The sequence below is a fragment of the Ambystoma mexicanum genome, chromosome 5q (genome assembly GCF_040938575.1).
Source record: "Ambystoma mexicanum isolate Mex_15411 chromosome 5q, UKY_AmexF1_1, whole genome shotgun sequence".
NCBI classification, from domain to species: domain Eukaryota; kingdom Metazoa; phylum Chordata; class Amphibia; order Caudata; family Ambystomatidae; genus Ambystoma; species Ambystoma mexicanum.
In genome coordinates this window covers 386,375,061-386,388,452 of record NC_090933.1, presented here as the reverse complement: position 1 = coordinate 386,388,452, position 13,392 = coordinate 386,375,061, and positions in this window count along the sequence as shown.

Here is a 13,392-nt window from a genome sequence, read left to right as displayed (position 1 = left end):
CTTTGGCTTCGTCATGGGGGGGTTTGGGTGCATTCATATGCATTGGGCACGCTTCTGTCCTCTGCGGCTGTCTGTTTATTTATTGCTGCCTGGTAATAATTTTTCAAATGTAAACACTCTGCTCTGAAAGGTGAAAGATTTGACAGGCTCTTGATGTAGTGGGCCTTTCCCACTCATTGCCCTGGGGGTGAAAGTCATGGCACAGGGCTGCTTTCTGCCTTCAACTTTATCCATTTTGGAGAGGCTGGCTCCGCCACTGACCAGCAGGGCCTAATCCTGGAGTGCAACGGGGAGATGTCTGCGCCCTGCGTCCTCCACGCGTCCCTAACGCTCCCAAACGCGACCACAGCCCTATGTCCGATGAGCCTCTATGGTGCAGTCACCCATGCAGCTTAGGGTTAGGATCAGTGCTTGTCAGTGTAGGCCTTGCCACCCAGGTCCCGTAGAGTGTCACAGCCTGCGCCATAATCCCCTAGTGATGGTGACCATGGTGACAATGATCTTGCTGGAATACTGATGCCTTATTTCCCTCCCAGAAGCCCCAGGAGCCTAGTGAAATGAAGGGGTGTGCACCTCTCAGTGTCCTCTGTTTGCCCTCTGTCCAAGTGAAATTAGTTCTGGGATCTGCAGGCAAATGTATCCATTCGGGAGAGAGATAGCAATAGGAAGGCTCTTTCTTCAGGCACAGTGGAGAGGGCTCAGAGAACTGCATGCCTGAGACATCTTTCCTCATCCCTCGCTCATCTTGTTCCCTAACTTCGTACTCTCTGCCAGACCGTGTTTCCTTTACTGCCAACCCTCCCATTTTTATTTCAACCTCACCCCTCGTCTTCCACCTACTACCTACTCTATTATGCTTCTCCTTTTTTCCTTTCTTCTATGGCCCTTTGAAAAGGTGCAAAGGCCTTGCTAAGCCCCATGAAGGAAATCTAACAACAAAAGATGTATTCCTAACTTATGGGAGGTGCTGTGAGACGAGTAAGAGTGGGTGCAGAGGTGATTGGGTTGTTGAGGTGGGAAAGGCCTTGGAAGCTGTGTGCAAAGATTGCAAGGACAAGATGCTAAGTGCCAGTTTGCATGTCACCCTGCAAGCTGGACCCTGTAGAATTGAGCTTGTGTGTAAACTAGAAACACATAGGTCAATAGACATTTTTTGGCTGTTAAGTGCCATCACCCGGCCTAGGCAGTGCGGTTATTTGCCTGCCTGCCTGCTTGCTGCAACTGCTGCTTGCCCTTATATTACAGGTGTTGTGACTTTCTTTGAAAACTATTTTCATCGTTGAACCTGGAGTGAGGAGCAGAAAGTAGTCATGTTAGCTGGACTGCAAACAGTGAATGAGAACCCTCATAATCCCGAAAGCACTTGGAGAGGAAGATAGGGCAAGAGTGGGAGCATTAGAGTGGATTGAGTGGTGTGAATGTCACTTGCCAGTGGTGCTTGCAAAATGCAGGGATGGTAGCAGTACCTGGCTGCGCTAGCTAGAGTTGAGGGAGAGGGCTATGTTGGGCATTCCATGCCTCCTTTTACATTATGGGATAGAGAGGCAGATAGTTTCAGGCAAGAGAGAAGTTGAGGGCTTTTTGATTTGATGGATACCCAGTGCAAAGGCCCTGTATCTCACAGCATTGCATGCTCTGTGTTTGCTAAAGCATTCAGTCCAGGTGCAATGCACTACTTTGCGTCCTGGAAACACTTGCTTAAAGGTACGTTATAAATGACTTATCATATCATCCACACAGCATGCAATGCTGCAAAGGCAGTACGTAGCCCGTAGTCCAGTCGATCACTGCACTCTCTCTAAACATGACTTAAAAATAAAAGTTTCCCCTTATGGGCTGCATTCCACCTGCTCAATACCTCCACAGGGCCCCCCTTTTCACTCCTCACAGTCCCCTTTCCCTCCTCTCCTTATCCCACCCTCCACAACCAAAGGCCCTCCACAATTCTATGACACCCTCCCCAGGGGGACTTTTTATCTTGCACTACCTCCCCTTACGCTGCTCTACCTCACCTCCCTCCCCGTTACCTGCACTACCCACTCCCCTACCCCTACCTACCATACCACAGACCACCCATTATCTTGCCCTACCTCCTCTCCCAAGGGGACCCTGTAGCACCTTTCCCTCTCTACCCATGCCCCCTTAATCCTGCCCTACTTTACTCCTTCCCCTTTTTCCCTCTACAGGGAACTCTTTTCATTACTCATTACTCATTACCACAGAACCTTTTAGAAGTCCTGGGGGTACTTGTAACAGTACAAGGAATTTAACCAACGATTCCTTTACAGATATGGGCCCGATGGCAGGATTTGAACCCAGGTCTTCAAGGCTGCACTGCAAGCACTTAACCACTATGCCACTGCAGTTAGTTGGTATACAGTGGAGCAGGGGGCCAGATGTCATATCTTCGTTGGCTTCATTGATCATGTTTCACAATGCAAACGGGTATGCTCCCATGGGCATGCAGGAGAAAGATATACATGCCAGAAACCTGCTCTCACAAGCTGAGAGGCCAGTGGCGCAAGTGATAAGTGCATGGTCTTGCAATGCAGGCGACCTGAGTTCTAATCCCACAATAGGTGTGTAATTCTTGTTTTTTCATTTTTTTCTGTGAAAATGAGTATTCAAGGCCCAGAGTGACCAGCCCACAACTAATCCCACACCAATACCTGCATTCCCATTAACCGTTGTGGCTTTGTTTTGTGCACTCTTGCATTGGTAACCCCCATAGATAAGCTTGTCTCTCTGCTCCCAACTGACTGGAAAAAATGAGGGGGAAAAGTGAAACCTACGGCTCATGGTCAGTAAGATAATTGCGCTGGGCCTCAAACAGGACACCTTCTCGAGGTGCTGTCAGGTGACCACAGGCCCCTGCATAGCAAGCAAACCTGTATCAGCATCTCACCTGCAACTGAAGGTTTCACCTGCAGGCTACACATAGGATGGGGCAGTAGGTGCATTAACCCTTTGGCCTATTGGCCCTCCTTCCTCTGAGATCAAGAATCATAATTTTCATGATGCCTTCCTTTGGCACATTAGACCTAGCTTCCACCCCAGTTCAGAGGATGTTTAGTTTCACGGAGAGAAGCTAATCATTGGGAGCTATGAGCCACTAAAAGCTAAGCAGGTCATTAAGTCTTTGGCTTCGTCATGGGGGGGTTTGGGTGCATTCATATGCATTGGGCACGCTTCTGTCCTCTGCGGCTGTCTGTTTATTTATTGCTGCCTGGTAATAATTTTTCAAATGTAAACACTCTGCTCTGAAAGGTGAAAGATTTGACAGGCTCTTGATGTAGTGGGCCTTTCCCACTCATTGCCCTGGGGGTGAAAGTCATGGCACAGGGCTGCTTTCTGCCTTCAACTTTATCCATTTTGGAGAGGCTGGCTCTGCCACTGACCAGCAGGGCCTAATCCTGGAGTGCAACGGGGAGAGGTCTGCGCCCTGCGTCCTCCACGCGTCCCTAACGCTCCCAAACGCGACCACAGCCCTATGTCCGATGAGCCTCTATGGTGCAGTCACCCATGCAGCTTAGGGTTAGGATCAGTGCTTGTCAGTGTAGGCCTTGCCACCCAGGTCCCGTAGAGTGTCACAGCCTGCGCCATAATCCCCTAGTGATGGTGACCATGGTGACAATGATCTTGCTGGAATACTGATGCCTTATTTCCCTCCCAGAAGCCCCAGGAGCCTAGTGAAATGAAGGGGTGTACACCTCTCAGTGTCCTCTGTTTGCCCTCTGTCCAAGTGAAATTAGTTCTGGGATCTGCAGGCAAATCTATCCATTCGGGAGAGAGATAGCAATAGGAAGGCTCTTTCTTCAGGCACAGTGGAGAGGGCTCAGAGAACTGCATGCCTGAGACATCTTTCCTCATCCCTCGCTCATCTTGTTCCCTAACTTCGTACTCTCTGCCAGACCGTGTTTCCTTTACTGCCAACCCTCCCATTTTTATTTCAACCTCACCCCTCGTCTTCCACCTACTACCTACTCTATTATGCTTCTCCTTTTTTCCTTTCTTCTATGGCCCTTTGAAAAGGTGCAAAGGCCTTGCTAAGCCCCATGAAGGAAATCTAACAACAAAAGATGTATTCCTAACTTATGGGAGGTGCTGTGAGACGAGTAAGAGTGGGTGCAGAGGTGATTGGGTTGTTGAGGTGGGAAAGGCCTTGGAAGCTGTGTGCAAAGATTGCAAGGACAAGATGCTAAGTGCCAGTTTGCATGTCACCCTGCAAGCTGGACCCTGTAGAATTGAGCTTGTGTGTAAACTAGAAACACATAGGTCAATAGACATTTTTTGGCTGTTAAGTGCCATCACCCGGCCTAGGCAGTGCGGTTATTTGCCTGCCTGCCTGCTTGCTGCAACTGCTGCTTGCCCTTATATTACAGGTGTTGTGACTTTCTTTGAAAACTATTTTCATCGTTGAACCTGGAGTGAGGAGCGGAAAGTAGTCAAGTTAGCTGGACTGCAAACAGTGAATGAGAACCCTCATAATCCCGAAAGCACTTGGAGAGGAAGATAGGGCAAGAGTGGGAGCATTAGAGTGGATTGAGTGGTGTGAATGTCACTTGCCAGTGGTGCTTGCAAAATGCAGGGATGGTAGCAGTACCTGGCTGCGCTAGCTAGAGTTGAGGGAGAGGGCTATGTTGGGCATTCCATGCCTCCTTTTACATTATGGGATAGAGAGGCAGATAGTTTCAGGCAAGAGAGAAGTTGAGGGCTTTTTGATTTGATGGATACCCAGTGCAAAGGCCCTGTATCTCACAGCATTGCATGCTCTGTGTTTGCTAAAGCATTCAGTCCAGGTGCAATACACTACGTCCTGGAAACACTTGTTTAAAGGTACGTTATAAATGACTTATCATATCATCCACACAGCATGCAATGCTGCAAAGGCAGTACGTAGCCCGTAGTCCAGTCGATCACTGCACACTCTCTAAACATGACTTAGAAATAAAAGTTTCCTCTTATGGGCTGCATTCCACCTGCTCAATACCTCCACAGGGCCCCCCTTTTCACTCCTCACAGTCCCCTTTCCCTCCTCTCCTTTCTGTATCCCACCCTCCACAACACAAGGCCCTCCACAATTCTATGACACCCTCCCTCAGGGGGACTTTTTATCTTGCACTACCTCCCCTTACTCTGCTCTACCTCACCTTCCTCCCCGTTACCTGCACTACCCACTCCCCTACCCCTACCTACCATACCACAGACCACCCATTATCTTGCCCTACCTCCTCTCCCAAGGGGACCCTGTAGCACCTTTCCCTCTCTACCCATGCCCCCTTAATCCTGCCCTACTTTACTCCTTCCCCTTTTTCCCTCTACAGGGAACTCTTTTCATTACTCATTACCACAGAACCTTTTAGAAGTCCTGGGGGTACTTGTAACAGTACAAGGAATTTAACCAACGATTCCTTTACAGATATGGGCCCGATGGCAGGATTTGAACCCAGGTCTTCAAGGCTGCACTGCAAGCACTTAACCACTACGCCACTGCAGTTAGTTGGTGTACAGTGGAGAAGGGGGCCAGATGTCATATCTTCGTTGGCTTCATTGATCATGTTTCACAATGCAAACGGGTATGCTCCCATGGGCATGCAGGAGAAAGATATACATGCCAGAAACCTGCTCTCACAAGCTGAGAGGCCAGTGGCGCAAGTGATAAGTGCATGGTCTTGCAATGCAGGCGACCTGAGTTCTAATCCCACAATAGGTGTGTCATTCTTGTTTTTTCTTTTTTTTCTGTGAAAATGAGTATTCAAGGCCCAGAGTGACCAGCCCACAACTAATCCCACACCAATACCTGCATTCCCATTAACCGTTGTGGCTTTGTTTTGTGCACTCTTGCCTTGGTAACCCCCATAGATAAGCTTGTCTCTCTGCTCCCAACTGACTGGAAAAAATGAGGGGGAAAAGTGAAACCTACGGCTCATGGTCAGTAAGATAATTGCGCTGGGCCTCAAACAGGACACCTTCTCGAGGTGCTGTCAGGTGACCACAGACCCCTGCATAGCAAGCAAACCTGTATCAGCATCTCACCTGCAACTGAAGGTGTCACCTGCAGGCTACACATAGGATGGGGCAGTAGGTGCATTAACCCTTTGGCCTATTGGCCCTCCTTCCTCTGAGATCAAGAATCATAATTTTCATGATGCCTTCCTTTGGCACATTAGACCTAGCTTCCACCCCAGTTCAGAGGATGTTTAGTTTCACGGAGAGAGGCTAATCATTGGGAGGTATGAGCCACTAAAAGCTAAGCAGGTCATTAAGTCTTTGGCTTCGTCATGGGGGGGGTTTGGGTGCATTCATATGCATTGGGCACGCTTCTGTCCTCTGCGGCTGTCTGTTTATTTATTGCTGCCTGGTAATAATTTTTCAAATGTAAACACTCTGCTCTGAAAGGTGAAAGATTTGACAGGCTCTTGATGTAGTGGGCCTTTCCCACTCATTGCCCTGGGGGTGAAAGTCATGGCACAGGGCTGCTTTCTGCCTTCAACTTTATCCATTTTGGAGAGGCTGGCTCTGCCACTGACCAGCAGGGCCTAATCCTGGAGTGCAACGGGGAGAGGTCTGCGCCCTGCGTCCTCCACGCGTCCCTAACGCTCCCAAACGCGACCACAGCCCTATGTCCGATGAGCCTCTATGGTGCAGTCACCCATGCAGCTTAGGGTTAGGATCAGTGCTTGTCAGTGTAGGCCTTGCCACCCAGGTCCCGTAGAGTGTCACAGCCTGCGCCATAATCCCCTAGTGATGGTGACCATGGTGACAATGATCTTGCTGGAATACTGATGCCTTATTTCCCTCCCAGAAGCCCCAGGAGCCTAGTGAAATGAAGGGGTGTGCACCTCTCAGTGTCCTCTGTTTGCCCTCTGTCCAAGTGAAATTAGTTCTGGGATCTGCATGCAAATGTATCCATTCGGGAGAGAGATAGCAATAGGAAGGCTCTTTCTTCAGGCACAGTGGAGAGGGCTCAGAGAACTGCATGCCTGAGACATCTTTCCTCATCCCTCGCTCATCTTGTTCCCTAACTTCGTACTCTCTGCCAGACCGTGTTTCCTTTACTGCCAACCCTCCCATTTTTATTTCAACCTCACCCCTCGTCTTCCACCTACTACCTACTCTATTATGCTTCTCCTTTTTTCCTTTCTTCTATGGCCCTTTGAAAAGGTGCAAAGGCCTTGCTAAGCCCCATGAAGGAAATCTAACAACAAAAGATGTATTCCTAACTTATGGGAGGTGCTGTGAGACGAGTAAGAGTGGGTGCAGAGGTGATTGGGTTGTTGAGGTGGGAAAGGCCTTGGAAGCTGTGTGCAAAGATTGCAAGGACAAGATGCTAAGTGCCAGTTTGCATGTCACCCTGCAAGCTGGACCCTGTAGAATTGAGCTTGTGTGTAAACTAGAAACACATAGGTCAATAGACATTTTTTGGCTGTTAAGTGTCATCACCCGGCCTAGGCAGTGCGGTTATTTGCCTGCCTGCCTGCTTGCTGCAACTGCTGCTTGCCCTTATATTACAGGTGTTGTGACTTTCTTTGAAAACTATTTTCATCGTTGAACCTGGAGTGAGGAGCAGAAAGTAGTCATGTTAGCTGGACTGCAAACAGTGAATGAGAACCCTCATAATCCCGAAAGCACTTGGAGAGGAAGATAGGGCAAGAGTGGGCGCATTAGAGTGGATTGAGTGGTGTGAATGTCACTTGCCAGTGGTGCTTGCAAAATGCAGGGATGGTAGCAGTACCTGGCTGCGCTAGCTAGAGTTGAGGGAGAGGGCTATGTTGGGCATTCCATGCCTCCTTTTACATTATGGGATAGAGAGGCAGATAGTTTCAGGCAAGAGAGAAGTTGAGGGCTTTTTGATTTGATGGATACCCAGTGCAAAGGCCCTGTATCTCACAGCATTGCATGCTCTGTGTTTGCTAAAGCATTCAGTCCAGGTGCAATACACTACGTCCTGGAAACACTTGTTTAAAGGTACGTTATAAATGACTTATCATATCATCCACACAGCATGCAATGCTGCAAAGGCAGTACGTAGCCCGTAGTCCAGTCGATCACTGCACACTCTCTAAACATGACTTAGAAATAAAAGTTTCCTCTTATGGGCTGCATTCCACCTGCTCAATACCTCCACAGGGCCCCCCTTTTCACTCCTCACAGTCCCCTTTCCCTCCTCTCCTTTCTGTATCTCACCCTCCACAACACAAGGCCCTCCACAATTCTATGACACCCTCCCTCAGGGGGACTTTTTATCTTGCACTACCTCCCCTTACGCTGCTCTACCTCACCTCCCTCCCCGTTACCTGCACTACCCACTCCCCTACCCCTACCTACCATACCATACCACAGACCACCCTTTATCTTGCCCTACCTCCTCTCCCAAGGGGACCCTGTAGCACCTTTCCTTCTCTACCCATGCCCCCTTAATCCTGCCCTACTTTACTCCTTCCCCTTTTTCCCTTTACAGGGAACTCTTTTCATTACTCATTACCACAGAACCTTTTAGAAGTCCTGGGGGTACTTGTAACAGTACAAGGAATTTAACCAACGATTCCTTTACAGATATGGGCCCGATGGCAGGATTTGAACCCAGGTCTTCAAAGCTGCACTGCAAGCACTTAACCACTACGCCACTGCAGTTAGTTGGTATACAGTGGAGCAGGGGGCCAGATGTCATATCTTCGTTGGCTTCATTGATCATGTTTCACAATGCAAACGGGTATGCTCCCATGGGCATGCAGGAGAAAGATATACATGCCAGAAACCTGCTCTCACAAGCTGAGAGGCCAGTGGCGCAAGTGATAAGTGCATGGTCTTGCAATGCAGGCGACCTGAGTTCTAATCCCACAATAGGTGTGTCATTCTTGTTTTTTCTTTTTTTTTCAGTGAAAATGAGTATTCAAGGCCCAGAGTGACCAGCCCACAACTAATCCCACACCAATACCTGCATTCCCATTAACCGTTGTGGCTTTGTTTTGTGCACTCTTGCCTTGGTAACCCCCATAGATAAGCTTGTCTCTCTGCTCCCAACTGACTGGAAAAAATGAGGGGGAAAAGTGAAACCTACGGCTCATGGTCAGTAAGATAATTGCGCTGGGCCTCAAACAGGACACCTTCTCGAGGTGCTGTCAGGTGACCACAGGCCCCTGCATAGCAAGCAAACCTGTATCAGCATCTCACCTGCAACTGAAGGTGTCACCTGCAGGCTACACATAGGATGGGGCAGTAGGTGCATTAACCCTTTGGCCTATTGGCCCTCCTTCCTCTGAGATCAAGAATCATAATTTTCATGATGCCTTCCTTTGGCACATTAGACCTAACTTCCACCCCAGTTCAGAGGATGTTTAGTTTCACGGAGAGAGGCTAATCATTGGGAGGTATGAGCCACTAAAAGCTAAGCAGGTCATTAAGTCTTTGGCTTCGTCATGGGGGGGTTTGGGTGCATTCATATGCATTGGGCACGCTTCTGTCCTCTGCGGCTGTCTGTTTATTTATTGCTGCCTGGTAATAATTTTTCAAATGTAAACACTCTGCTCTGAAAGGTGAAAGATTTGACAGGCTCTTGATGTAGTGAGCCTTTCCCACTCATTGCCCTGGGGGTGAAAGTCATGGCACAGGGCTGCTTTCTGCCTTCAACTTTATCCATTTTGGAGAGGCTGGCTCTGCCACTGACCAGCAGGGCCTAATCCTGGAGTGCAACGGGGAGAGGTCTACGCCCTGCGTCCTCCACGCGTCCCTAACGCTCCCAAACGCGACCACAGCCCTTACAGGCACAGCCCTATGTCCGATGAGCCTCTATGGTGCAGTCACCCATGCAGCTTAGGGTTAGGATCAGTGCTTGTCAGTGTAGGCCTTGCCACCCAGGTCCCGTAGAGTGTCACAGCCTGTGCCATAATCCCCTAGTGATGGTGACCATGGTGACAATGATCTTGCTGGAATACTGATGCCTTATTTTCCTCCCAGAAGCCCCAGGAGCCTAGTGAAATGAAGGGGTGTGCACCTCTCAGTGTCCTCTGTTTGCCCTCTGTCCAAGTGAAATTATTTCTGGGATCTGCAGGCAAATGTATCCATTCGGGAGAGAGATAGCAATAGGAAGGCTCTTTCTTCAGGCACAGTGGAGAGGGCTCAGAGAACTGCATGCCTGAGACATCTTTCCTCATCCCTCGCTCATCTTGTTCCCTAACTTCGTACTCTCTGCCAGACCGTGTTTCCTTTACTGCCAACCCTCCCATTTTTATTTCAACCTCACCCCTCGTCTTCCACCTACTACCTACTCTATTATGCTTCTCCTTTTTTCCTTTCGTCTATGGCCCTTTGAAAAGGTGCAAAGGCCTTGCTAAGCCCCATGAAGGAAATCTAACAACAAAAGATGTATTCCTAACTTATGGGAGGTGCTGTGAGACGAGTAAGAGTGGGTGCAGAGGTGATTGGGTTGTTGAGGTGGGAAAGGCCTTGGAAGCTGTGTGCAAAGATTGCAAGGACAAGATGCTAAGTGCCAGTTTGCATGTCACCCTGCAAGCTGGACCCTGTAGAATTGAGCTTGTGTGTAAACTAGAAACACATAGGTCAATAGACATTTTTTGACTGTTAAGTGCCATCACCCGGCCTAGGCAGTGCGGTTATTTGCCTGCCTGCCTGCTTGCTGCAACTGCTGCTTGCCCTTATATTACAGGTGTTGTGACTTTCTTTGAAAACTATTTTCATCGTTGAACCTGGAGTGAGGAGCAGAAAGTAGTCATGTTAGCTGGACTGCAAACAGTGAATGAGAACCCTCATAATCCCGAAAGCACTTGGAGAGGAAGATAGGGCAAGAGTGGGAGCATTAGAGTGGATTGAGTGGTGTGAATGTCACTTGCCAGTGGTGCTTGCAAAATGCAGGGATGGTAGCAGTACCTGGCTGCGCTAGCTAGAGTTGAGGGAGAGGGCTATGTTGGGCATTCCATGCCTCCTTTTACATTATGGGATAGAGAGGCAGATAGTTTCAGGCAAGAGAGAAGTTGAGGGCTTTTTGATTTGATGGATACCCAGTGCAAAGGCCCTGTATCTCACAGCATTGCATGCTCTGTGTTTGCTAAAGCATTCAGTCCAGGTGCAATGCACTACTTTGCGTCCTGGAAACACTTGCTTAAAGGTACGTTATAAATGACTTATCATATCATCCACACAGCATGCAATGCTGCAAAGGCAGTACGTAGCCCGTAGTCCAGTCGATCACTGCACTCTCTCTAAACATGACTTAAAAATAAAAGTTTCCCCTTATGGGCTGCATTCCACCTGCTCAATACCTCCACAGGGCCCCCCTTTTCACTCCTCACCGTCCCCTTTCCCTCCTCTCCTTATCCCACCCTCCACAACCAAAGGCCCTCCACAATTCTATGACACCCTCCCCAGGGGGACTTTTTATCTTGCACTACCTCCCCTTACGCTGCTCTACCTCACCTCCCTCCCCGTTACCTGCACTACCCACTCCCCTACCCCTACCCCTACCTACCATACCACAGACCACCCTTTATCTTGCCCTACCTCCTCTCCCAAGGGGACCCTGTAGCACCTTTCCCTCTCTACCCATGCCCCCTTAATCCTGCCCTACTTTACTCCTTCCCCTTTTTCCCTCTACAGGGAACTCTTTTCATTACTCATTACCACAGAACCTTTTAGAAGTCCTGGGGGTACTTGTAACAGTACAAGGAATTTAACCAACGATTCCTTTACAGATATGGGCCCGATGGCAGGATTTGAACCCAGGTCTTCAAGGCTGCACTGCAAGCACTTAACCACTACGCCACTGCAGTTAGTTGGTATACAGTGGAGCAGGGGGCCAGATGTCATATCTTCGTTGGCTTCATTGATCATGTTTCACAATGCAAACGGGTATGCTCCCATGGGCATGCAGGAGAAAGATATACATGCCAGAAACCTGCTCTCACAAGCTGAGAGGCCAGTGGCGCAAGTGATAAGTGCATGGTCTTGCAATGCAGGGACCTGAGTTCTAATCCCACAATAGGTGTGTCATTCTTGTTATTTCTTTTTTTTTCAGTGAAAATGAGTATTCAAGGCCCAGAGTGACCAGCCCACAACTAATCCCACACCAATACCTGCATTCCCATTAACCGTTGTGGCTTTGTTTTGTGCACTCTTGCCTTGGTAACCCCCATAGATAAGCTTGTCTCTCTCCTCCCAACTGACTGGAAAAAATGAGGGGGAAAAGTGAAACCTACGGCTCATGGTCAGTAAGATAATTGCGCTGGGCCTCAAACAGGACACCTTCTCGAGGTGCTGTCAGGTGACCACAGGCCCCTGCATAGCAAGCAAACCTGTATCAGCATCTCACCTGCAACTGAAGGTTTCACCTGCAGGCTACACATAGGATGGGGCAGTAGGTGCATTAACCCTTTGGCCTATTGGCCCTCCTTCCTCTGAGATCAAGAATCATAATTTTCATGATGCCTTCCTTTGGCACATTAGACCTAGCTTCCACCCCAGTTCAGAGGATGTTTAGTTTCACGGAGAGAGGCTAATCATTGGGAGGTATGAGCCACTAAAAGCTAAGCAGGTCATTAAGTCTTTGGCTTCGTCATGGGGGGGTTTGGGTGCATTCATATGCATTGGGCACGCTTCTGTCCTCTGCGGCTGTCTGTTTATTTATTGCTGCCTGGTAATAATTTTTCAAATGTAAACACTCTGCTCTGAAAGGTGAAAGATTTGACAGGCTCTTGATGTAGTGGGCCTTTCCCACTCATTGCCCTGGGGGTGAAAGTCATGGCACAGGGCTGCTTTCTGCCTTCAACTTTATCCATTTTGGAGAGGCTGGCTCTGCCACTGACCAGCAGGGCCTAATCCTGGAGTGCAACGGGGAGAGGTCTGCGCCCTGCGTCCTCCACGCGTCCCTAACGCTCCCAAACGCGACCACAGCCCTATGTCCGATGAGCCTCTATGGTGCAGTCACCCATGCAGCTTAGGGTTAGGATCAGTGCTTGTCAGTGTAGGCCTTGCCACCCAGGTCCCGTAGAGTGTCACAGCCTGCGCCATAATCCCCTAGTGATGGTGACCATGGTGACAATGATCTTGCTGGAATACTGATGCCTTATTTCCCTCCCAGAAGCCCCAGGATCCTAGTGAAATGAAGGGGTGTACACCTCTCAGTGTCCTCTGTTTGCCCTCTGTCCAAGTGAAATTAGTTCTGGGATCTGCAGGCAAATGTATCCATTCGGGAGAGAGATAGCAATAGGAAGGCTCTTTCTTCAGGCACAGTGGAGAGGGCTCAGAGAACTGCATGCCTGAGACATCTTTCCTCATCCCTCGCTCATCTTGTTCCCTAACTTCGTACTCTCTGCCAGACCATGTTTCCTTTACTGCCAACCCTCCTATTTTTATTTCAACCTCACCCCTCGTCTTCCA